The sequence below is a fragment of the Acipenser ruthenus genome, chromosome 10, assembly GCF_902713425.1.
Source record: "Acipenser ruthenus chromosome 10, fAciRut3.2 maternal haplotype, whole genome shotgun sequence".
Lineage (NCBI taxonomy): Eukaryota > Metazoa > Chordata > Actinopteri > Acipenseriformes > Acipenseridae > Acipenser > Acipenser ruthenus.
The window spans coordinates 52,783,385-52,788,384 of record NC_081198.1 but is presented as its reverse complement, the minus strand read 5'-3'; the positions used below and the strand labels follow the sequence as shown (position 1 = coordinate 52,788,384).

Below are 5,000 nucleotides of genomic sequence, written 5' to 3'. Positions count from 1 at the left end.
TCTCTGTCTCCTCTGTATGCAAGAGTTTTGCTCAAGTTGCTACATGCCCAACTGTCACATAGACAGTTTGTGGAGGTACCTATAAATATCCAAGTTTGGCAGTGTTATGTGGGCTTGTTCTCAAACTGACTCTGCACTGAGTGTTGTGACAGGCTCCAGGTTTGCAAATCTTAATAAAGCTTGCTGTTTGAGAATCTACAGTCTCTCTTCCTTTCAATAGAATTTCCAAGACAGTTATTTCAATAAGTCAAGTGAAATCTGTTTTTTGCCAAAATTTCAAGGAATCTCCAAAAGGGTTCTTTAATTATTCAGGGGTCTAAAGGGTTAAAATATATCAAAGAAAATAAAATGTATATCCTAAAAGGTTGAAGGGCTCATAAGTGAATGGTCATGGGTCAAGAGTCAGTGGTCGGGGGGGGGGGGGGGGTGGTCTATGTCCAATGGGGACGGGCGCGGAGGATGAAGAGGGGCAAAGACGAGCCACGCGCGTCAAAAAGTCCAGCGCTGGACTTTTTGACGCGCGTGGCTCGTCTTTGCCCCTCTTCATCCTCCGCGCCCGTCCCCATTGTCCCTCCCCATCGTTTCTCTCTCTTCTTCCCATCTCTCCACCCCCCCCCCCCCCTCCTCCTCCTCCTCCTCCTCCTCCTCCTCCTTTCCTGGGGGGCTCCCATCTCTCTCCAGCCAGCCTTCTTTCTCAGCACTGTATTTACTCACACACGTTCATCTCAGCCACTTCACTCATACCAAGCACAATCACTAGCTCAAGCCACACAGCTCTTGCTATATAATATATAAAGAGTTCAATTGTTATTTATAACTCATATAATTAGTCCAGTGTCTATTTGTGGTTTGATTTTATTACAGTATATTTCTATCTTAAAATGATAAAAAAATATTATATTGTCACCAAAGTGGTCATTGAGGATTATATGGTTAATGTTTTATACAATTTAATTCTTTGAAATTAAAAAATATATATCTATATTACACAACTTTTCATTTATTCCTCACAAATCAGTATTTTACAATTCAGGATAATTGGGATATATGCTAATTACATCATTCCAATAGCTATTTATAATTCGTATAACTAAGTAAAATTCAATTTAGGGTTACTACCTATTAATTTATATATTAAAATAAGTTCAAATATTATATTGTTACCAAAACGGCGTTTGTGGATAATATATGTTCAATGTTTTATACAATTTTAATTATTAAAAATATATATTTAATTTTAAATATATGTACCTGTCGAGTTAAGTGTCACAAATTGAATTGTGGGTAATATGAAAATATACGGGATATGGAGAAACCCATTGAATTATTCTGCCGTAAACACCGCAATTAACCACCAGGGGGAGATGTTCGGAAACTACATGCAATCTTGTATTTGACCAAATGTAAACAATTATCATTTTGTCTACGAACATCCGATCCAGACGCATGATACGTCTTTGGAAAGCCACAAAACGGCTTTTTTAATATAAAAAAATAACCCCTGCATATTGAGCTACAGGGCACAGCACGAGCAGTGAAAGCAGGGTCCCCACAGACTTCTATCAGGCGCGTTCACGGTCATAACAAAGCCTACGTCAGCATGCGCGCTTCACAGAATGTCCGCCCCCATGCTTGCCTGGAGTTTCACAGCGCAATAGGAGGATTCTGCTCAGGTAAAACAAAACCGTATTGTTATTTATACCTGTTTAAGGGGCTTGTTTTTTGGCTGTACGGCTTCATCTCATCCTTTTTGTTAGTCATAATCGAAAGCACGCCAGCCTCCGTTTTCTGTGTTTGTTTTAACCCTTTGCAGTCCATTTATTAAGTGCGCAACAGGCACGTCAGGTTTTCAAACGCGCAGTTCATTTTATACGCGCTGTTTAAAAGTATTTTTTTTCAGTCAAACGGGTTTAAATGGCCCTGCATATCAACAAAGCACTCACGCTTCTCCAGCCCCGCCCCACACTTTCGTTTGCTATAGCGTTTACCTATGTAAGAAATAAATAATAATAATAATAATAATAATAATAATAATAATAATAATAATAGTCGTACATACCGATCGATCATCTCTGGATCACTCGTTTTATCACCAAACTCCTCAATAATGCGATCCAAGTCATTATTTTATTACTATAACATCTGAAAAAAGTTCTACAAATGTCCATGATAGTCTCTGTGCGCTGACGCACTCAGCCAGCTTGTTTACTATGAACGCCCCGTTATCTGATACCTGATACCATGTATGACTATTCATGAGATACGCCTTTTTTTTTTTTTTTTCTCGACTTGTTTCGGCTCCTGTCGCTCCCACTCGGCAATTGAATGGTTTTCTCGGCTTTTTCCGGAGAAAAAACGACTAAACACGCGTTTATTGCGTTGCTATAATGATGTCGGACCCAGTCCGACAAAGGACCTGTGAGGAATAATTGCAATGTCGGACCCAGTACGACAATGGACCGCAAATTAATGTTGCTGTGTTGTTTTTTGCTATGGATGATTTATCTGATTGCCCCGCTAATGCTTTATTGTGCACACACGAGGTTGTTGCCTCTTCATGGTTTTAATATCACCGGGTGTGTGTTAATTTCTTTTTATTGTTGGGTGTTCGCTGCACACGAGTTGTGAAGGAGTGACGTCGCTGTTTATTATATTGTTGTTCTTGTTCCCTGCAGCATTGATTGTTGGCCAATCTGTATCTATCATTTTGGGATCCATGGTGGTTGATTACATTAGTCACTTAAACTGTAATTTCTGATTAGAATTCACTGTGTTGTTTATCTATTTGTGTGGAGTTTATTGTTTTAATTAATATAGTTTTCTGTTTTTAACAAGATATAAACTGAAAACACACAATGTGTGGGGTTTGTCAGTGTGTGCCTCGTAATCACGTGACCCACGATTTAAGACTACAGGGGGTGCGTTCACGAGAGGCAGACTTTGCTAAGTCTGCGCAGATTCTGCAAAGATTCGGAAAATTCATTGGCTACTTGCTCCGATTCTGTGCGGATTCTGCGCAGAATGACGGAAGTCTGCGTGTCGTGAACGCACCCGAACTCTCTCCACACACAACACACAGCGTTCTTCTGCCTGCCGTCACTCCTGCACACGTGAGGGGAATACTGAACCTGGAAACAAATTCAAATCCATGTGTTTCCAGCAGATGTATCCGTCCTCGCCTCTTGCTTTGCTCGACTACCTCTAAGAGAAATGTGTTGGGCTTGTCTCTTCACCTCAGTGTTGCTATTGTGTTTAAATTGACACATTTTTTTCTGCACTTGTATTAAATGTCGCTTCATCTGTGAGACTGAGAAATAATTCTCAGACAATATTATGTCTGTAGACCAAGAGAAAATTCATAATACTGTTCTGTGACAATGTGAAGCACTTCCAGTGTATTTATTTTTTTTTTTTTTTTTTATTGCATTTATATAGCGATTTTTGTACAAGCGTTTCACAAAGCACTGTACAGTACAGAGCACAAAAAAAGAAAAAAACACAATACATTTCTATAGCATGCCACACATACAGACCATAATAATACAAAAGCAGCAGTTTTTATGAAAGTTTGTTTTTGCTCTTGACAATACTCGACCGTCCCCTCGCTAGATTGCTCTGATACTGTGTGTGTGTGTGTGTGTGTGTGTGTGTGTGTGTGTGTGTGTGTGTGTATGTGTTCTTGTCTCTCGCCTGTCCGGTGAGGATGAAGATGTAGTTTCAGTGTTTAATGCTCATCCCCTCACTGTGTGTCTGTGTGTTCTTGTCTCTTGACAGGTCTGTGAGGATGAGAAGGTCTCCACAGTCTGGAGTCTGATCTCTGACAGCCTCAACATACCTGTCAATCAACAGGGACTCCTCTACAAAGGCAAGGCGCTGGCAGGTAGGCTGAACAGCACAGCACAGCACAGCTCACCCCTCCTCTCACCCCTCGCCTCGCCCCCTCCTCTCACTCCTTGCCTCACCCCGGGTCAGTGTGGCACAGCCTGCCTGCTCTTCTAAACAAACACTTCAGCCCTGCCGACGCAGTGAGAGTCTGGAGCAGCTACACAAGGTAACCTGAACACAATAAACACACACACACACACACACAGTGAGAGTCTGCAGCAGCTACACAAGGTAACCTGAACACAATAAACACACACACTGCTATATACAAACACACACACACGCCCGCGCACACACACACACACACACACACACACACACACAGTGAGAGTCTGGAGCAGCTACACAAGGTAACCTGAACACAATAAACACACACACACGCCCGCGCACACACACACACACACACACACACACACACACACACAGAGAGTGAGAGTCTGGAGCAGCTACACAAGGTAACCTGAACACAATAAACACACACACTGCTATATACACACACACACACACACACACAGTGAGTCTGCAGCAGCTACACAAGGTAACCTGAACACAATAAACACACACACTACTATATTTACACACACACACACACACAGAGTGAGTCTGGAGCAGCTACACAAGGTAAATTGAACAAAATAAACACAGACACTGCTATATACAAACACACACACACACATACACACAGTGAGAGTCTGGAGCAGCTACACAAGGTAACCTGAACACAATAAACACACACACTGCTATATACACACACACACACACACACACAGTGAGTCTGCAGCAGCTACACAAGGTAACCTGAACACAATAAACACACACACTACTATATACACACACACACACACACACACACACACACTGCTACAATGCACACCGGATTTAAAAGTATGTTCTGTATTACAGTGCCACATGTCGTCTCTTTTGGCAAGTGATATTTTCAAAATAATATTGAGTGGCAATAAAGAGTGCTGACTGTATTTGAACCCGGAGTAACTGTTTGTTAAGGTAGTTAGTAACACTTGTGATTGTATTTAATGATTCTTTATATCCGTGATTGTCTTGATTTCAATGCAGTTAATTAACGCAGAAGTTGTTCTTCCCTGCAACTATTGTAA

The 5,000-nt window shown here is 41.3% G+C and overlaps 1 long non-coding RNA gene across 1 annotated transcript in view; it reads left to right on the top strand.

Annotated features, from left to right (window-relative positions):
- Positions 1 to 5,000, top strand: part of LOC131738196 (uncharacterized) — a 6,216-nt gene that overhangs the window by 989 nt on the left and 227 nt on the right. The window contains exon 2 of the long non-coding RNA XR_009329760.1: positions 3,775 to 3,880. This is a non-coding gene — a long non-coding RNA (uncharacterized LOC131738196). The remainder of the gene's footprint in view (positions 1 to 3,774; positions 3,881 to 5,000) is intronic.